At 41.3% G+C, this 22934-nt stretch overlaps 1 long non-coding RNA gene across 1 annotated transcript in view; it reads left to right on the forward strand.

The window, feature by feature from the left end:
* The first annotated feature begins 7398 nt into the window (after positions 1-7398).
* LOC145395434 (uncharacterized) overlaps positions 7399-22934 on the forward strand; it is a 34851-nt gene continuing 19315 nt past the window's right edge. The window contains exons 1-2 of the long non-coding RNA XR_013896615.1: positions 7399-7518; positions 8666-8733. This is a non-coding gene — a long non-coding RNA (uncharacterized LOC145395434). The remainder of the gene's footprint in view (positions 7519-8665; positions 8734-22934) is intronic.

Consider the following 22934-nt stretch of genomic DNA (forward strand, 5'->3'; position numbering starts at 1 on the left):
TGCTGGAAGCTGTTGGAGAGAACCCTAGGACAACCACACGGAACATCGCTAGGACTTTAGGAGCAAACCATTCCACAGTGTGGCACGTTCTACATGAGCAACTCTTACATCCATTCCACATACAAAGGGTTCAGGCTCTAACCCCAGAAGACTGTCCAGTTCGTCAGCAGTTTTGTGAGTGGTTCTTAGGCAACGTAAGGCAGGATGATGATTTCCCACAGAAGGTTATGATACTGTACACTGGTGAGTCAAGCTTCACTAGGACGACTAGGACTGGGATATTCAACGCTCATAATATGCATGTCTGGAATGAAGTAAATCCACACATTACTGAGTCAAGGGGGCATGAGTGGAGTTTTTTTCTCAATGTGTGTTGTGGAATAATGGATTATGTAATAGGCCCCTGTGTTCTCTATGGTCATTTAACAGGTCAGGTATATCTATCTTTTTTGGAGAATGACCTGCCATTGCTTCTTGAGGACGTACCTTTGTCGGCAAGAAGAGGAATGTGGTACATGCACGATGGAGCACCTGCCCACACAAGCAACATCGTCTGCAATTTTTAAAACACAATTCACCATGATAGGTGGACTGGACGTCGCAGCCCAGTTTCGTGGCCGGCGCGGTCACCAGACCCAAACCCAATTGAATATTTTCTGTGGGATCATTTGAAACAGCTCGTGTATGAAACGCCAGTTGACAGACTCGACGACTTGCTCTACCGCATCCAAGGTGCCTGTGGGACTCTGTGGTCAGACTATTGTAATCTGCATTAAAGTTGGGGGAAGACATTTCGAACATTTATTGTAAATTACCCTGTATGTATCATGATTCTGTGCACCTTAGAAAATAATTACACATACTGTATAAGGGTGGAGAAAAATATAGGTTTTCTTAACCTAATATCATGTATGACTTTCAGCCAATTGTAGTTTCAGAGATGATATCCATTATAAAATTGATAATTTATAATAGTACCGGAATGATGATAATGATAATAAAAGGCTACGCTATTACTGCAACTAATAAAAAAACAACAACAGAAACAATAACAACAATAATAATATTAATAGCAATATTCACGCGCGCGCGTGCATACGTACGTGTATGTGTGTGTGTGTGTGTGTGTGTGTGTGTCGGGGGGGGAGAGGGGGGGTGAAGAAGGAGAGACGTGTATCTGTGTTCGGACAAGTGCCGCCTATATCCGTCCATGGTCTGGGCTTGGAATCATTTACATTTTAATACTGCCTTTATCTCCTTAGTGGTATGTTTATTTAGATGTTTTCACTTATAGTTCCCTACATATTGCGCCCTGAGGATTTGATGGTGTCGTTTTCAAACACGCTGTATAATATGGCAAAGGCACACCCTATTCAAATGTTCAGAGAAGTTTTGTATGTCTTCTAACCTTTCCAGTGGGACTGGCTTCTGCTTCAAGTTATTGGTATTTAAATAACATTTTTGTGACATATTTGTTCACCAATAAATTATTCAGATTATATATTTGTCAATCAAATTATTATAAATATTTCCTAACAGTGCTGTGATATTTGTTCACTTGATCATATGGCAGATTTGGGGGAATTTCCTTTTGTTATTTCTCATTTTTTCTTAAATCATCACAGGCCATTCTTTCTCTCTCTGAGGGCCAGATGTGGCTCGCGGGCCACCAGTTTGACGTCTCTGCTCTATAGAGTCCCATGGTTCATGCCATCTAAGATGGTACCTCATATATCTGCAAGGCCTCCCCTTTTCAATTCAGTTTTGTTCCTATACATGACAGCAGGACGATTGGAACATTAGCCAAGGCATGAAATTAAGCAAAGCTGCAAACCTTGGGTCCTTTCGATAATCGAACCAGCGCTCTGGAGGGGGAAGGAGTGTGACTCACCTGCCCTCTGTCGGCAGATTTTTGGCATTTACCCTCTCTCTGTTTTTTTTTTTTTTTTTTTTTTTTTTACCAATTTTGTAATAGTGTTCACGACGTGGCCTAACAGCACCCAGTACAAGGCATGGATGCTCAGCTTAATCACCTCACAGTGCACTACCAGACACTTGTTGCCACCAGTACACAATTTTGTTTGTAATTTATATTAAACAAAAAAAAAAAATGTTGCTGATGATTACTCTACTGACAAATTTTTGTTTAAACAGATTCTAACATCGGTAATTTTTGGTCCTAACATTTAAAAAAAAAAAAAAAAATCATAAATAGTGGAGACTTCTGTGAACTACGCCATCTTCGCTTAGCAGGCGAGGCACTTGCGTGGTTACCATAGCAACCCCTGCACACATCCCTACTCACCGGGAGGATGTGGCTGTCCACTATACCCAGTAAACTGGATGTCATAATGTACAAGCTTTTCATTTCATTATTGAATACAAAGACGTTTGCTCTTCATGACTGCTGAGCAGTAGTTTGCTATGAATATGTCCTAAAATAACTGTTGGAGCAGTAAGTATAACATGCGTACAAAGATTATTTGTAAACTGCAGACATCTATGCACCGTAGGCAACTGAGTGCGTGGTTGGTTAATCCACACAGACACATTACCACTGTAATACAAACCCATCCATTGAAACAAATTTCTTCACAGAAAGATTTGAACTTCACACTAGCTAATTTACACAAAAAGATGGGATGAACATAGTGGAACCTTCTCCTTTCGGCTTTCCTCTTAGGGGTCGCCACAGCGGATCACCCGTCTCCATCTTACTCTGTCTTCTGCATCTTCTCTTACACCAACCACCCGCATGTCCTCCTTCACTACATCCATAAACCTTCTCTTTGACCTTCCTCTCTTTCTCCTGCTTGGTAACTCCATTTCCAGCATCCTCCTCCCGACATACTCCTCATCTCTTCTCTGCACATGTCCAAACCATCTCAGTCTCGCCTCTCTAGCTTTGTCCCTAAACTGACTTACGTGAGCTGTCCCTCCAGTATGTTCATTTCTAATTTTGTCCAACCTCGTCACTCCTAGTGAAAAACGCAACATCTTCAATTCTGCTACCTCCAACTGTGCCTCCTGTCTTTTTGTCAGTGGTACTGTCTCCATTCCATACAACATGGCTGGCCTTACTACAGTCTTATAAACTTTCCCTTTCATTTCTGCAGAGACCCTTCTGTCACAGATCACTCCTGTCACCTTTCTCCACCCACTCCATCCCGCCTGCACTCTCTTTTTTACCTCTCTACCACACTCTCCGTTACTTTGTGCCGTTGACCTCAAGTATTTGAATTCATCTACCTTTGCCACCTCTACACCTTGCAGCCTCACGGTTCCCCTGTCATCTGTCTCATTTACACACATGTACTGAGTCTTGCTTCTGCTCACTTTCATTCCCCTTCTCTCCAGTGCATATCTCCATCTCTCAAGCTCTGCCTCAGCTTCCTTCCGGCTCTCACTACATAGTGGAACATAAAGTGCATATTTAGCCAATTTTAAAAGCCTGCATGAACTTTATTCCATACATACCGTAATTTATAATGTAGTTTCTTGCCTTGCCCTTACCTGTACATTACACAGTACAACACTACAAGATTTATTTGGTTATTTTAGTATCCTTTCATCTTTTACATTATGAAGGTATGTGGATATACCAGTAAATATAAGTACCCACCTACATAAATACGCACACACACAAACGCGTGTGTGTGTGTGTGTGTGTGTGTAAATGGCTTGATATTTGAATTTTTAACTTGCATCTGCAAATATAATTATTAAATTAAATTATTAAATATTTGTCATGTATTATAAGTCATATGTAGTCAGATCGCGTAAGTGAAATTCGATATATATATATATATATATATATATATATATATATATATATATATATATATATATATATATATATATATAAATAGAGAGAGAGAGAGAGATTGATACATACATAGAGATTGATAGATATATGTTTCGTACGCCACTAGCTGCTGCGGGTGTTCATAAAAGACCTCCGCTCTTGATATTTCTGAATCGCTCTGAAGATGTAATACACGAAAGTATTCACTGTCGCTTCTTTCATTTCGCCTGTGGTTATTTTCCATTCATGTCTTCACGAGGAAGTGAAGTTTCTACATATATATATATATATATATATATATATATATATATATATATATATATATATATATATATATATATATATATATATATATATATATATATATATCCCATTGGATCCCAGAGTTACTGGGCGAGGCACTGTACTGGGAGGGTACTAAGCGTAACGCCCTCCGCCTATCGGCTCATATTCGTGAAGCTCTCAGGTCCCTACCCGGGGGTTCCCTGCTTTTATTAAGATTTGAAAGTTCCCAGTTCTGTCCAATACTGGGGACACTGGGCTCCAATGGGATATATATATATATATATATATATATATATATATATAATATGTCCGACTCTGGGCATACTCTTCACAGCCTGCTTCCAAGGCTAAGTGGTCCTCCTACATATCAAACATTTCTGCATATCACAACCTCGGTGCTAACACCCACCGTCCATACTGAATACATTCTAGGGCTGTCTCATACAGGACTGAAGTATTGGTATTAGCGGGGGTATTTTTATATATCGGCGGGTCTTCTGGGAGATCAGTAATGTCTGATTTTTATGAAATTCAAATCCTTAAACAGTTCTTGTACCTGGGTCCGTAGGACTGCAGGATATAAATGTATGCGGGCCATATATATATATATATATATATATATATATATATATATATATATATATATATATATATATATATATATATATATATATATATATAATCTTCCTGTCAGTACAGTATAGTAAACACCGGCTATATCTCTATGGCACAGAACAATATATGCAGTAAATTATTTACTGAAGGAGTCAATTAATAAGAAAGTATTGCCATTTAACTGAATGTATTTGGTCATTAGTACCTGATCATCCCACAAATGAGTCACAACACGGCTGTTTTACGACTTGACATATTGTGTACATTAATTACATGGTGAATGGAAAGCTGATGATAGGGAGAGCTGAAACTCCCATTTCATCAGCCCTTAGGACTAGCATCTGACCATAGCCATTGGCTAAACTTTTTCAGTGTTTCAGTAGCAAAGAGAGTAGGCAAGCATACTTTCCTATACTGTATACTCCAACTGTCAACAACAAACTACATGCACACTACACACTACACTTCCTTTTGTAAATTAAAAATAAAATGGCATATCAACAACCAGCCTTGGAGTTCCCACAGGGGAGGATGGGCCATAAAGCCCAACACCCGCCCCTCACCCAGTGACAGTCAAGACAGATTCTTCAGATCACTGTCTGACTCCCTTCCTAATCATTTCTACAACATTCGCGGCCTTTTCACTAACCTTCTCTCTGTTGAACATCATTTCTCTACCTCTAAACCTCACTTTCTCATACTTATTAAGACTTTCTAGAATCTCCATTCTAGGTGATTTCAGTGTTCCCCACTATGTTTGGCTCCCTTTCACTGATCCACCTGGTGAACATGACCTAGAGTAGCTTGTACAGCACCCTACCTGTATATCTGACCGCCTTGGAGAGAGTTCCAACATAGTTGTGATTTTCCATAAAATTATTCCTTCTTCTGGTTCTGTTGATGTTTTCTTTCTGTTGGCTCCTCCAATCACAACCTTATTACCTTAATCTGTCCTACTCCTCCAATGAGGCATCTCGACCCTCCCAAGGAGTGGTGGATTTGGCACTTTGGAGCTGCTGATCAAGAGGCTCTCAGGCATTACTTCTTTGATTTTCCCTGGAATGATCATTGTTTCCACGGCCTAGAGCCATCTGAGTGTGTCTTGTGCATTACGGAGGTTATTCTCCTGGGCATTGAAGCATACAGTCCTTTCTATTATCCTGTGACTAATGCAAAAAAACTTTGGTTTAATCACACTTGTTATATGCTGTTTGCAAGAAGAAAAGGGCCTACAAAAGGCAACGGACCCATCCCACCCCAATCTCATCTTTTTTATGTTTCTGCCCAGAGTCATGCTTTGTGTCCTTTGCTCTCCTAAAAAAAATATATATATATATTTGTACTAAATGCTCCGATCTCTCCAACTCAGTTTCTTCCCGCTCCTCCTGGCACCTTGCCAAAAATCATTCTAACAACTTTACTTCACCCCCCTTCCCTACTCTTTTCTTCTCTGTTGACTCTCTAGCTATTTCTTCTACTGATGATGAAAAACTCTTAGCTCAGACTTTTTCATAAATATCACATTAGACGATTCATCACTTCCCCCCTTTGACTTCCTCATGGCTGATATCAAAATTTCTTCAATTGATGTGCATTATGCCATCACTGGCCTCAGTACTAACAAGGTATATGGGCCTGATTGGATCCCTACTTTTGTCTTAAAAGAATGTGCTTCTGTGCTTACAGTCTGCCTAGGTAGACTCTTTCGCCTATGTCCGTCTACTCGTACCTTTCCTTCTTGCTGGAAGTTTGCTCTCATTCAGTCAGTCCTAAAGAAGGATGGCCATTTCCACCCCTCTAACTCTCGGTCAACTGCTTCAATATTTTATAAATCTAATGTTTTTTAATCAGTTCAAAAAAGATCCAGGCACCTTTCTTATCACAACCTTCATTCTGATTGTCAGTATGGGTTCCGCCAGGGACAGGCGATCCCACCTACCGTTCAGATTCCTGGTCATCCTCCTTTTGGGACTTTGGCGAAAGCTTCGGCATTGCACTTGACATCTGCAAGGCTTTCAATTGGGTCTGGTATAAATATTTAATTTGTAAACTGCCCTCTTATGTTTTCAATCCTTCTATCTGTGCCTTCATCTCTAGTTTCCTTTCTGATCGTTCTATAGCTGCTGTTAAAGACGACCACCTTCCTTCTAGTGACAACGATGGTGGTGTTCCCCAGGGCTCTGTCCTATCACCGACATTCTTCCTTCTATTCATCAGTTACCTTCTAAGCTATACATCTAACTCTGTTCATTCATCTGCTTATAGACTCCACCCTTCACCTTTGCACCCGGTTCCCACAGCGCCCATATCAACATTTATTTCATCAAACTTGATGGCTGACATGGCACATATCTCTGACTGAGGCAAAAGTGATCTTCTTGCATTGAGTACATCAAAACCCCCCAAACAAACCTAACCTGACTAATCGAACCTAACAAACCTAATCTAACATAACTAACCCGACCTAAACAAACCTAACCTAACATAACCTGACTAACGTAACCTAACCTAACAAAATCTTACCAAACCTTACCAAACCACACTAACCTCACCTAACCCAACCACACTAACTTAACCTACCCTGACTAACCTAAGTCAACCTAACTCTTCCACAGATTGAAAAGTCGCTGCTTAATCGTCCATCATGAAGGCACTGCTGACTCCGGTGATGATGATGATGATGATGATGATGATGATGATGATGATGATGATGACGGCAGCCTCTGAACCAACGAACGAGACGGCAATCATGGGCTGTCACATTGATAGTCCATTCAAGTTTAATCTCAGGGACCTGTTTGATTGGGAGTTAGGTGAGTAGGATTTGTCTGTTTGTTTGTTTTAATGCTGTGATGAGATTAAACAGCGTAAATGCAGCAGGTATTGATGTGGCATGTGCTCATATTCTCGTCGGGTAATGAACTTCCCTAATACCTTTTCCGTCGTGATATATTTTTGGATGTGGCTGGTTAATATCCTTTCATACGTTACTTATACAGATTATGGCGATACTGAAACAGTTTTATGTAAGACAGAGAAGGACAGTAAGGTGTAATACACAAAATAAATCACTTAGAAAAAGGTGTTACTAAGCTTCCTCAACATACGGGAACACGGGTGTAAGTGTATGGGGGAGAGTGGCATAAATACTTCGCAGGGATTATACTAGAAATTAGAACTAAATAAATATAGCACTGGAGTGTAAGAATGCCTTAGTTATGCCCCTGTGCAAAAGTAAAGGTGAAAGAAGTGTGTATAAATAAAAATATAGTATAATTACCCTGGTGAGTATATTTAGGAATCTTATTTGGAAGAATAATTAGGGGAAAGGTGGGGAATATATCAGAATGTCTGGTTAGTGACGAACAGTGTGTTTTCAAGATACGTAAACTCCACGATGAAGGAAGCTCCGTAATACCTCTTCCTTAGTGATTTTTTTCCTTACTTAGCCTTACTGCTGCCTTTTATGTTGTACTTTCTTTTTAACACCATCATAGATGGCAAATATAACACACAAAGGATTATTACTGTGTCGTATGGAAAAATAAACTAAAAGGTGCTAGGGGGCTTCCTTAACTGACAGTAATACTGGCTCAAGTGTGGTAGGGGATGTGTGGATCAGAATTAATATTTACACTGAGAAAGTGGAGAATCCAAGTGTGAAGGAATGTACGGTATTTTGGCATTTATGGATCTGAATAAGGTCTATGACAGGGTGAATAGGGAAGGATTATGGAACGCTTTGCGAATGTATGGTGTGGACGGAGAGCTGCTGAATGGTGCTTTTTTTTTTTTAAATAATGTTAGTCTTGCGTAGATTTCTAAGGGAGTGCTTAAATATCAACAACGAGAGAGAGAGAGAGAGAGACGGTTACGCAGGGTTATGCTGGTGTGTAGCAATATTTACTGCCACATCATTCATGTGTCACAATCTCACAATAATTTCCTTCCTCTCCCCAGCACTAACTCAGTGCGATAAACCAAGGACGATGGAGTTTTGCCAGTCTCGGCTGGACAATTGCAGCCAGGTAACACATTTCACGTTTTTTTTTTTTTTGTCCTTACCTTAATAATTAAGCCTGTTAAACGCCTGACAACCTGGAATTATGTATAAACTTTCCCAGGTTGTTGTGTCACTTGTACATTTACCTTCATTCAAACAGCACACATTCTCTCTCTCTCTCTCTCTCTCTCTCTCTCTCTCTCGAAATTTGCTCTCATCCAGCCTGTATCTAAGAAGGTAACCGCCACTGTATGTTATTTATTTTTTTTTTTGGCTGTTTTTCAATGTTTGTTTTTGTATTTAATGTTTAATGACTTGATTAATTTTTAGTTTTTACTTTAGTTTTATCATTGTATCTATTTCCTGTTTATTTTGCGTCGTAATCAATGAAATCCAGCGGTATTTAACAGTGCCTGTTGCATCGCCAGGAAAATTTCTTTCATACTTCTATCAATCAAACATGTTGGTGTCACCAAAACAGTCTCATCTCTTGTGATTCAAAAGCCTTTGAATCTATATTAAGTATAATGGTTCTGATGCATCTGTCCATTCATAAACATTTCTCTGACCGTCAGAGATGCTCCACTGGCGATTTGTAATTAATTAATTATTTTATGGTTATTTGCTTATCTCTGATTCTTTTTCATATTCTTTTTGGTATTTCTGCAAAGTCTTTATTAATAAAACATCTACAAGTATATATATATCTATATATATATCTATATCTATATCTATCTATCTATATCTATCTATCTATCTATATATATATATATATATATATATATATATATCTATATCTATATCTATCTATCTATATCTATCTATCTATCTATATATATATATATATATATATATATATATATGCATATTGTCGTAGGTGGTGGCGACCATCATCCACTCACTTGATGTATTGCTGCGTACTTACTTAGCTTTTATCATTCTTTTTCTGTGCCTGCCCTCCTCTCTTCCTATTTCTCCCATCTTTCCTGTCACTTCTTATTGCTTTTCTTTCCTTTACAGGTGGCTTTACATTGAGTGACAAGCCAATGGTTTCCTGTAAGCCAAGAAACCATTTACAACGCTGGGTGGTAACCATATAACCAAACCATACGTGCTCCCTACGTGTCAACAAGTGGGTTGGTGGAAGGTTGGTGCCCCTTCCTGTAAAACAACTAACCCAGTGTCAAATGGCCACCCTTTACGGGATTATGGTGTCTGGCAATAGATAGAGAATATATATATATATATATATATATATATATATATATATATATAGATAGAGAATATATATATATATATATATATATATATATATATATATATATATTTATAGATATATATATATATATATATATATATATATATATATATATATATATCATCATCAGCCGTTGAGGTCCACTGCAGGACCGGCGTATCCCTACCGAAGCAGGGACGATACAGCCAATGTATCTTTACCTAGTGGATTAGGCTTTCTGGTAGAGACTGTATGTAGGGTGAGAAGTGCTTGTGAGTGTGATTGTAGTGTTGTAGTGGCTTTGGATGTGTGTGTAGTCTGTGAACCAAGTGTAATCGGCCCGCCTTAAGCCGATTGGGTACAAGCATACTAGTATGCGACACTGATTCAACCACAGCACCCCTTGTGTCCGCCAAAGAAGCAGGTGGCTTGGTGAATGCTTCCCAAAGTTCTTAAAACTTTGGCGGGAGGCGAACCCCCGCTCACCAGCATACGAAACGCACACTCTACCACTGTACCACAGAGGCTCATATATATATATATATATATATATATATATATATATATATATATATATATATATATATATATATATATATATATATATATATATATATATATATATATATATATATATATATATATATATATATATATATTTATAATGATGGCCAGCAAAACCAACATGATGATATACGTGATTTATTGGTGACGTTTTGGTTCATACACAAACAATTTTCAGACCTAAAAAAGAATAAATAAAACCAGTATATATTTTTCTTACCCTAAACTAACAAATATAGAAAATCAGGGAACAGAGGAGGTTACATGAAGTACAATATATACAATTTTACCAGTTAAAAAACAGAACAACTTTGTAGAGAAGTCGTGTGAGCTAAGGGATGGTCTTAGCTCTGCTGTGAGTAGAGACTCCGCTATTATTCTCGTCAAGTCATCCCGTGCAGTGAACAGATTTTTTTTTTTTTGGGGGGGGGGGTTTAATGGCCATCACCCACTATTTTGGGTATTAGGCCAAACAATATAATATACACAACAAAATTTTAAAACAAAGTCCAAAATCATTGAAAACAGTCATTCTAGGACACAAAGGCGAGCGAGGCAGGAAGAAGGGCAGAGGACGTAGGTTAAACTGAGCTGGTGGCCGAGGCGGAGTCGGACGTAGAGATAGACTGCACACCCTGAAGGATATGATTGAGGATTTTCACCTCGTCAGGGTCCTTGATGGTCTGGAGGGACCCCCGGTGCAGCTCGGTGAATGAGAGCATGTCCCGCCGGAAATCCCCCTTGGAAAAGTCTTTCTCATCTGGAGTCACAGTGGCAGCGTCCTCGTACTCATGAAGGTGACGAGACACGGAGTCCATTTCCGACTCATCAAGGTCGGCAAAGGCTGCCCAGGTGAGGTGATGAACTGGACCAGAAGGCTCCCGATCCGCTGGAGCCAGCCCCGTAGGTGGAGCAGACTCCACCTCGTCGGGCACCACGGTAGGAGCAGGGGAGACAAGGGCATCAGGAACAGCAGCCTTAGGTGGGGAAGGCGGTGCCGCATCCCCAACCTCCATAGGTACCACGGGTAGTGGCGGCGGAACAGACCGGCAGGAGACTGAATGTCCTGCCAGCTGGAGCCTTGTAGGTGGGGTTGAGGGCTGCAGCTGCAGCACCCTCGGGACCAAGCTGGTGGAGGTCACAGGATGCCCCGAAGGACGACGAGGGGCCCTCCTCCAAGGCCTCTTCCGCACCACAGGCTGGGAGGAGAAAGACTCTGGGATGGGTATGGCAGGAAGCCCATTTGCCTGGAAGATGGCGGGCAGGCGCTGGGCGAGAACTGCCATATCACCCCCCAAGAAAGCCTTAGCAACCTCCACGCACATGGTGACTAGGGTGGAAGCAGAAGAGGCAGAGGCAGAAGCAGAAGCAGAAGAGGGAGACCGTGGCTGACGACGGCGCCGACGACGGGGGAGGGCATGGTGTGAGCCCCGCACCGCCTGGCCAGCAGGGCTGGTGACGGAGGCAGCCACAGGACCCTTATCTGCCGCCACCACGACGAACTCCACAACCTCACCAGCCTCAACCGAAGGCACAGGGTGGGAAGGGTTGCGGGCCACTATGGACGAGCGATGTATAAAAATGTTGGCACCCGTGTCCCGGCGAGTCAAGAAGCCAAACCCCCTTCCGTACGTGGAACCACCGCGCCTGGCCCACAACTTTAGCAGCCATGTTTCCCTTCAGCTGCTGCCTTCACACCGTGGTTCGTGTCTTACCAAAATCGCAGACCCTTCACCTCTCATTGCTGAAGCCTGACTCCCTCGAACATAATTCGAAAGTTTCGACTATTTATAGGGTGAGTTTCCGATTCTGAATGGTTTCGAACCGCTAAGTATGATGGTTTCGAGATGGGGAGTCCTGTCCTATGAGACCTTCCCTGATGCTCGGCAATCCTGGTAGCTAGATGGATCTTGGTTTGACCAATATAGGCTGCATTGCAGTAACCACACTGAAACTGATACACCACCGAGGGCTGCAGGACATCTGGGACACGGTCTTTAAATATGAAGCACTGAGACAGGTTTTGGGGAGATTTAAACACCACCCTCAACGATATCTGCAGATAAAAGTCGTGAATTTGTTTGCTTATCTTGTTACATAAAAAAATATGATTTAGGACCTAAATACGATACTGAAAAATGAACTTTAGCTTTCCCAACAGTGTGAATTACTTTTAAAGTAGTAGTTCTTAATTTAATTAGCTGTATTCCGATATACTTATCTACAAACTTAGTCGGGAATCCATTTTGGTACAGGGTTTTCCTCAGAAACTGTAGCTCATTATGTAGAGAAAAATATGAGGAGGATAAATTATAGGCCCTAGTCACTAGAGTTAAAATTAAATTACATTTATATTGGAGGGGAACGTTTGAGTTAGATTTAGTGGTTAATCCTGTATGTGTTGGTTTCCTGTATATTAACTTTGTCAAAGCTCCTTGTGTCATCTCTATACAAATATCTAAAAAGGGAATCTTATTATTTTGCTCGGTTTCACAGGTAAAATGTATATTTTCATGTTTAGAATTTAAATAATCCAAAAACAAGGGCACATGAGATGGGGACCTAAAAATGGCAAACGTATCATCTACGTAGCGTATGAAATAAAGTGGCTTAAAGTGGGTAGGACAATCCTTGCTAATGCTTTTTTGGCTTACAACGACTCCACATGGTTACAGGATTGTCCTACCCACTGGTTCAACCACAGCACCCCTTACGTCCGCCAAAGCAGTACATAGCCGGGTCAACACTCCCGAAGATTATTACCCAGGTGGGGCACGAACCCTCGTTCTCTCATGAACGAAAGCGCATACTCTACCACTGTACCACAGAGAATATATATATATATATATATATATATATATATATATATATATATATATATATATATATATATATATATATATATATATAATGATGGCCAGCAAAACCAACATGATGATATACGTGATTTATTGGTGACGTTTTGGTTCATACACAAACAATTTTCAGACCTAAAAAAAGAATAAATAAAACCAGTATATATTTTTCTTACCCTAAACTAACAAATATAAAATAACATGGAACAGAGTAGGTTACATGAAATACAATATATACAATTTACCAGTTAAAAACAGAACAACTTTGTAGAGAAGTCGTGTGAGCTAAGGGATGGTCTTAGCTCTGCTGTGAGTAGAGACTCCGCTATTATTCTCGTCAAGTCATCCCGTGCAGTGAACAGATTTTTTTTTTTTTTGGGGGGGGGGGGTTTAATGGCCATCACCCACTATTTTGGGTATTAGGCCAAACAATATAATATACACAACAAAATTTTAAAACAAAGTCCAAAATCATTGAAAACAGTCATTCTAGGACACAAAGGCGAGCGAGGCAGGAAGAAGGGCAGAGGACGTAGGTTAAACCGAGCTGGTGGCCGAGGCGGAGTCGGACGTAGAGATAGACTGCACACCCTGAAGGATATGATTGAGGATTTTCACCTCGTCAGGGTCCTTGATGGTCTGGAGGGACCCCCGGTGCAGCTCGGTGAATGAGAGCATGTCCCGCCGGAAATCCCCCTTGGAAAAGTCTTTCTCATCTGGAGTCACAGTGGCAGCGTCCTCGTACTCATGAAGGTGGCGAGACACGGAGTCCATTTCCGACTCATCAAGGTCGGCAAAGGCTGCCCAGGTGAGGTGATGAACTGGACCAGAAGGCTCCCGATCCGCTGGAGCCAGCCCCGTAGGTGGAGCAGACTCCACCTCGTCGGGCACCACGGTAGGAGCAGGGGAGACAAGGGCATCAGGAACAGCAGCCTTAGGTGGGGAAGGCGGTGCCGCATCCCCAACCTCCATAGGTACCACGGGTAGTGGCGGCGGAACAGACCGGCAGGAGACTGAATGTCCTGCCAGCTGGAGCCTTGTAGGTGGGGTTGAGGGCTGCAGCTGCAGCACCCTCGGGACCAAGCTGGTGGAGGTCACAGGATGCCCCGAAGGACGACGAGGAGCCCTCCTCCAAGGCCTCTTCCGCACCACAGGCTGGGAGGAGAAAGACTCTGGGATGGGTATGGCAGGAAGCCCATTTGCCTGGAAGATGGCGGGCAGGCGCTGGGCGAGAACTGCCATATCACCCCCCAAGAAAGCCTTAGCAACCTCCACGCACATGGTGACTAGGGTGGAAGCAGAAGAGGCAGAGGCAGAAGCAGAAGCAGAAGAGGGAGACCGTGGCTGACGACGGCGCCGACGACGGGGGAGGGCATGGTGTGAGCCCCGCACCGCCTGGCCAGCAGGGCTGGTGACGGAGGCAGCCACAGGACCCTTATCTGCCGCCACCACGACGAACTCCACAACCTCACCAGCCTCAACCGAAGGCACAGGGTGGGAAGGGTTGCGGGCCACTATGGACGAGCGATGTATAAAAATGTTGGCACCCGTGTCCCGGCGAGTCAAGAAGCCAAACCCCTTCCGTACGTGGAACCACCGCGCCTGGCCCACAACTTTAGCAGCCATGTTTCCCTTCAGCTGCTGCCTTCACACCGTGGTTCGTGTCTTACCAAAATCGCAGACCCTTCACCTCTCATTGCTGAAGCCTGACTCCCTCGAACATAATTCGAAAGTTTCGACTATTTATAGGGTGAGTTTCCGATTCTGAATGGTTTCGAACCGCTAAGTATGATGGTTTCGAGATGGGGAGTCCTGTCCTATGAGACCTTCCCTGATGCTCGGCAATCCTGGTAGCTAGATGGATCTTGGTTTGACCAATATAGGCTGCATTGCAGTAACCACACTGAAACTGATACACCACCGAGGGCTGCAGGACATCTGGGACACGGTCTTTAAATATGAAGCACTGAGACAGGTTTTGGGGAGATTTAAACACCACCCTCAACGATATCTGCAGATAAAAGTCGTGAATTTGTTTGCTTATCTTGTTACATAAAAAAATATGATTTAGGACCTAAATACGATACTGAAAAATGAACTTTAGCTTTCCCAACAGTGTGAATTACTTTTAAAGTAGTAGTTCTTAATTTAATTAGCTGTATTCCGATATACTTATCTACAAACTTAGTCGGGAATCCATTTTGGTACAGGGTTTTCCTCAGAAACTGTAGCTCATTATGTAGAGAAAAATATGAGGAGGATAAATTATAGGCCCTAGTCACTAGAGTTAAAATTAAATTACATTTATATTGGAGGGGAACGTTTGAGTTAGATTTAGTGGTTAATCCTGTATGTGTTGGTTTCCTGTATATTAACTTTGTCAAAGCTCCTTGTGTCATCTCTATACAAATATCTAAAAAGGGAATCTTATTATTTTGCTCGGTTTCACAGGTAAAATGTATATTTTCATGTTTAGAATTTAAATAATCCAAAAACAAGGGCACATGAGATGGGGACCTAAAAATGGCAAACGTATCATCTACGTAGCGTATGAAATAAAGTGGCTTAAAGTGGGTAGGACAATCCTTGCTAATGCTTTTTGGCTTACAACGACTCCACATGGTTACAGGATTGTCCTACCCACTGGTTCAACCACAGCACCCCTTACGTCCGCCAAAGCAGTACATAGCCGGGTCAACACTCCCGAAGATTATTACCCAGGTGGGGCACGAACCCTCGTTCTCTCATGAACGAAAGCGCATACTCTACCACTGTACCACAGAGAATATATATATATATATATATATATATATATATATATATATATATATATATATATATATATATATATATATATATATATATATATATATATATATATAATTTTTAACACCAAGGAAGACATCAATCAATCAATCAATAATTTCCTGTGGCATCCCACGGGATGTATAGGGCCTCGATGAACTCTCTCCACCAATATTTGTCTCTTGCCATCTCCTTCAGGTCCCACCAACACTCCTCTCCTGCTTCTCTCTTCATTGTCCTCAACCAGGTTTCCCTCGGCATACCTCTACCTCTTCTTCCTCTAGCAGTCCACTCTGGCACATCCTGTATTAAACTGCCTTTTTTTCTGTATATGTGCCCCACCCACTTCCAGCGAGGCAGTCTCACATATTCATTAACTGGTTCCACTCTCGTAATATCCCTTACTCTTTCATTTGTAACTCTGTCTTGCTACTTTACCCCAAGAATCCTTCTCAGTATTTTATTCTCAAATCCTAATACTTTCTGATCTGTTGCAATTGTACTGTACCATGACTCATGCCCATAAATGAAAATTGGTCTAACCATGGACTTGTAAATTTTCACTTTAGTATGTACCGAAAGCATAGTATTATTCCAAACAGATTTCAACATTCCAACAGCTCGCCAAGCCTGTCTAATCCTCTCCTCAATTTCATTGTTTAACGATCTATTAGATGATACAATCGTTCCCAGATATTTAGAGTTTTCTACATTCTTCACCACATTATTCCCAATTACACAATCGATTTGGTTCTCCACGTTTATATTAATAATTTCAATCTTTCCACAATTTATTACAAATCCCACTTTTTCTCCTTCCTCCACCAGACAATCAAGCACCCTCAGCATCTCGTAAATACTTCCACAAATCAGTACAATATCATCAGCATAGTCCAAATCCATCAGCTTCTTATTTTCTTTCCAGTTAATTCCTGCACCTGTTGTCCTTACAACCTTTCTCATAACATAATCCATAACCAAAACAAACAGCAATGGCGAAGGAACTCCTCCTTGAATCACTCCTGACCTAATTTCAATTGGATCACTCAAAGAACCACCCACCATTAACTTATAGAAAGTACCTTCATGCAGGCTTTTAATAATATTTACAAACTTTTCTGGTATACCATAGAATCTCATAATTTTCAACATAGCTCCAAGTGAAACACTATCAAACGCCTTTTCAAAATCCACAAAACACATACTAGTGGCATTTTCATCTCATTAGCTTGTTGCATTAGATGCCTTACAATAAAAATCTGATCATTACAGCCTCGACCCTTTCTAAATCCCGCTTGTTCTTCTCTTAAAATTTTATCAATTACTGGCTTTATTCTGTTCAACAAGATTTTGGAAAAGACTTTTGCAATTACAGGTGTCAAAGTTATCCCCCTCCAATTTCCACACACACTTAAATCTCCCTTTTTTGATATTTTTATAATCACTCCATTTTTCCACTCTTCTGGAATTCCACCATTATCCCAAGCCACATTAAAAAGTTTCAAAAGCGCATTCATCAACTCGTCATTTTCCACCTTAAGCATTTCAGGGAATATTCCATCCTCTCCTGGGGCCTTAAAATTCTTTAACTCCTTTATAGATTTTGCTACCTCTTCCAAAGTTATATCCCCTGTTTCTATCTGCAAATCTCTCTCGGCTGGCAAAATGTCCTCTTCAGCTGGGAAACATGAAAAAAAAAAAAAAAATTGCAACCCAAAGAACACCCTAGGTATACACTACAGTATGTACGGTACCTCTCCTAATTTTGGCAGTGTTTTCCGGTCATTCTGCCACATCTAGACATCAAAACACACATAGGATTATTTTCTTTTTAAGTTTTATGCAGTGTCCTTTTCTGTCGATAAGGGCTAAGGCATTGCCCTTGTGTAGAGGACTTAGGTTTTGGAGCGTGTAGCATTATGACCAGATGCCTTTCCTGATGTCTACCAATGTAGCATTATGACCAGATGCCTTTCCTGGTGTCTACCAATGTAGCATTATGACCAGATGCCTTTCCTGATGTCTACCGATGACCCTATTGCAGCCTTGCTTCTCATGTCAAATAGGCTGTGTTATGGTGACTTCAATGTCCACAGAGAAAGTGATCAGCCTAAAGGCTGCCAAAGCTGCTTGATGTCAAAAGGCCAGAAATGAGTCCTAACTCGGGAACCAGTAGCCCAATTGGACTGGAAATTGTTTTATTCTTCAAGGTAGTGCTTTATAGCAGTACCTTGCTCTAACAAAAATTGCACTACAATGCTCCAGTTTTGCTGTGTTACAGTAAGAAATGGACAAACCAACCATATATATATATATATATATATATATATCGCCATTGTACTGAAGTGGTTCACATGTAGGTAATGCTGAATGTATATAATTTTATCTTCACTACAATTATAAGACGCTACACAATGAAATTCGAGTGAATAACATGAAAAAAAAAAAAAAATCAAAGCCATGACAACTGTTCATAAATGTTGTAACTGTGTTATTGTAAAATGTAATATTAAGTATGGATGAATATCGCTGCACCCTCTCAGCGGACATACTGTGGAAGTTGTAGTAGTAGTAGTAATAGTAGTAGTAGTAGTTGTAGTAGTAGTAGTAGCAGTTGTTGTTGTTGTTGTTGTAGTTGCCTCCCCAAACAGTAAGACAGTATTTCTAGTAACTTTAGATTTGCTTTCCAAGTAAAAGTACTATAAAAAAGTAGCCATAATTATTGTAATTAATACTAAACTGCAGTATAAAAACATTATGAACACCATGGCCATGCCATAGTATTGTTGTCAATGCTCCAGCGGACATCATAAATGTATCAGGTGTTCATGAGCAACAAACAGGTCGTCGTGTACATACTATAGGCTGGGACAACTCTGTATGAATGTGTTAGGGAATCACAGCCCACCAGAAGCAGAACTTGGCTTTCAACATGGCAGGCGACCGAATGATGACATAGAAATTAACGAGGCAGTAACAGACAATGTACATGATCACACGGACATGCGTGGTGGTAAGACCCCATGGTGAAACGAGGGATAGGGATATATGTCTTGATGCCAAAGATATGGAAGTGTGAGGTGAATTAAATCACCATGAGTAGGTGAACTGTAGTGATGTTGGGGATGAGGAACATCAGGAAGTTTATGACAGAAATGAAACTTAGGATGAAGACCACCACAGAGGAGTGCATGAAAGAGGGAATTAGCTAGGTATTATACGTCCCCAGAGCGGTAGTGACACAAACAACGAGGAAGCAGAACAGCCTCACAGGTCTATGTGAGAAGGTCATCTCACATACTGGATGGGCAAATCCAGAGAAAATGCAGTAACCTGGGTGGGCATAACATGTAACAGAAATTGTTGGATGGTCATCAAGTAACCGTTTTGAACCTCCCTAATGCAATGCTACAATTAACATGATCAAGGAAATTACTCACCTAATAGCAAATTACAACAATAACTCACCCATTGCCTCATTCTCTCTTAAGGTCCTTGCATTGATACCACATTTCTTCCTTTACAAAACCCGCCCAAGAGCAAACATTGCAGAAAATAGTAAGGCCATCCAAAGGCGGGCTGAAACATAGAAGAGATATGAAACTGACAACCTACTTGACGAAGCAAAGGCCTGGCAGATGAGAATAAGCAACCCTGGCGGAAGAAACCAGAACACCAATGATGTGGCTAGGGTTCATTGCAACAAGATGAGATAAGGAAAGGTCTCGATGGTGACAAGATTCCTGTTAGCTGAATAGCCAAACGGAGTACTTGGCCTGACAGAAGAAACATTGCAACAACTAAAGGCAAAACACCCAACTGAACGACAAGCAAGTGCTCAGTCAAAGCTTGACGGGAACTACACTCCACCTAATCCTGTCATATATGACAGGAAAACTGGAAGGCAGTGTACACATAGGGAGAGGCAGGCCTGGATGCAAAATCTTGACGAGTAATCATCAGTAACATCAGGTTTGGGGAAGCAGCAAGAGACCTGTGTAACACCATTGCCTCACTGGCGAGGAAGCTGGCTTCAAGTCAGTGCAACAGCATTGAAGCATTGACGGCTTGCAGACTAGTCCCTCTTGATAAGAATCCAGGATGTACGCCCATCGGGGTGGGCGAAGTCTTATGACGGATTATAGGAAAATGCATCAAAAAGATGATGTTAAGCAGGCAGTTGGCAACCTCCAAGTGTGTGCAGGCCAGCAGGCAGGACATGAGGCAGCAGCTCACTCTATGAGGAAAATATATGAGGAAGAAGACTGTCAGCCTCAAATGCATTTAATTCCATCAACCGAGAGGGAATGCTGCACAACATCAAGGTTAAATGCCAAGCATTTGCACAACATGTGGAAAACACCAACAAAAAAACGCCAGAACTCTACGGTGTGAGTAAGACAGCTGCTTATGATGTCAGCGAAATCCAGTCCACAGAACGAACTACACATGGGAACCCTGTTGCCATGGCTATGTACGTCCTGGCTATGACACCGCTGCAACAACAGATCAAGTACGAGTCCACCAGTGTAAAACAATAGCCCATGCAGATGATCTTACAGGTACTGGCATGGTGGAAGAATGTGAGGAAATGGTGGGGCTCTGTAACATCTCATGGCCCTGAAATAGGTTACTACCATAATGCAAGTAAGACCATCTTGATTATGAAATCAGCTCACTATCAAGATGCACAGAAGTCCTTTAGAGGCACAAATATGATAGTAACTAAGGAAGGTCAGAGGCATCTAGGTGTTGTGATTGAAGCTAAAGAGTTCAAAGACCAATACGTAAGCAATAAGGCAAAGACATGGGTAAAAGAAATTCACGTATTATCCAGCCATGCAGAAACAGAACCTCATGCAGCATAGAGCGTATTTACATATGGAGTAAAACACAAGTTGACCTTCGTGATGCGGACCATGCCAGACATTGAGTTGCTGTGGCAACCATTGGAAGACGCTATCAGGGATTCATTCTTGCCATCACTGACCAATGGCCACATCCCCACACCAGAAGAGAGGGAATTTCAAGCACTATCACCCAGGATGGGAGGCCTCAGCATTATAAATCCAGCAGCCATGGCATACTATGAACACTGGGATATTTGATCCTATGGCAGCTTGTCATCGTGAACTGTCTCTCGAGGCTGCACAAAAGGAATGAACAAGAAAAAAAAAAAAACGGAAACTATCAAGAAAGGATCCAACATGTGGACCACGGTTGATTCACTCCCCTTGTGTTCGCAGCATCAGGTGGGATGGGTTCCAAAGAGGTGATATTCTACTTGAGACTGCAGAGGTTCTTTCTCAGAAGAAGGATCAACCACAGAATTCTGTAATGGCCTGGATGAGATGTCGACTCTCATTATCCATTGTGAGGTCTGCACTCCTATGCCTCAGCAGCACAAAATCACCAGCCCTCAGCGCTGTTTCTCTGGCGGGTATGGGTTACGAAGCTACTGTGGTCGAGAGTTGCATAGACCAGTGACTCCAATAGATTTAATTTCTTTATTAGCACTGTAATGTTAATGAATATAAATAAAGTAATAAAGGTAGCAGTAGACGGTTGGTAACCACAGTCAATGGCGTGTTTTGGACCAAAGGATTGTAATATGAAGGTTTGAGTTAACCATCACAACTGCAAATGGTGAACTGTATTTTGCAGGTTGGTGTTGATCTTCAAATATATTTAATTCCCAGATGGATGGAGGTGATTATAAGTTGCAAACCCAGACTCATCTGAACGTGAATGTAGGAACAGCAGACTGAAGTTACCCTTCTGCAGATCACAATCCTCCTGTTGGGGGATAGCTTGTAAGTCAAGAGAGGTTTGTCTAACCAGGCAGTGGGTCCACCTGGTCATACCGGTGCCACCATGTGAAGGGGTCCCTTCGTAACACCGGACATAACGGAAAGTGAAAAAAAAAAAAAAACAGTAACAGTGCTGTAAATATCGTACCTAATAAGTCAGGTTACATTTACCTTGCTTCAGTCAGGTCAGGCTCGTTAGGTGGAATCTTAGTGGGTTATATCTTTATGTGCTTTATGCTTTGGTGATTAGCGGATTTATTCCAATTCCATGAATCTGAGTCGCTTAACCATTTATGCTTTGGTGATTCGGTGATTTATTCTTCCTCCATGAATCTCCTTTCACACGTCCCTATACAATATAATTTCGAGGTCAGTTTTCCTATACTGGGTGGTGTTCTTTCTTACTTTATCCCGCCCGTTTCGACTGGAGAGTTTGGTGAGTAGAGGAGAGCCTTCTTCTTTGTTACCTCCATTTTATTTTAGTAGTTTAGTCACACTCTTGTAGGAGCTGCCTAGCTTGAGCCAACTGGCCTGCTGCAATTATCTTTTCTTCTTATGATCTTATCTTCTTATGTCTGAAACGAGAGGAGATATTCCACCCAGACGGTGAACCAACCTGCAAGATCTATTGTAAGTGTTAACTACTGGGTCTTATTTATTTATGTTTGTATTTTTTTCACCATCCGACCTTTAATAGAATCGTAATAAGATAATTTCTCTTATCTGATTTGGAAAGGCAGATGGGAAAGAAAACAATATTTGGTCAGTTCTATGGGTGGTATTCTCGTGCGGTTAGGAATTTTTTTTTTCGTTCATGCAACGAAGAAGGAACCAAAGGCCAGGAGCCCGCAAATCGTTCCTTCCAAGTAAAAACAAATACATAACGGAGCCAAACTCAGGATCCGTTCATTTTGAGATGCCTGGACACTATACGTTTGAAAGAGGGATGATCAAA

This window comes from Coenobita brevimanus, chromosome 31 (genome assembly GCF_032717465.1).
Source record: "Coenobita brevimanus isolate Jiangsu-jjx chromosome 31, ASM3271746v2, whole genome shotgun sequence".
NCBI classification, from domain to species: Eukaryota; Metazoa; Arthropoda; class Malacostraca; order Decapoda; family Coenobitidae; genus Coenobita; species Coenobita brevimanus.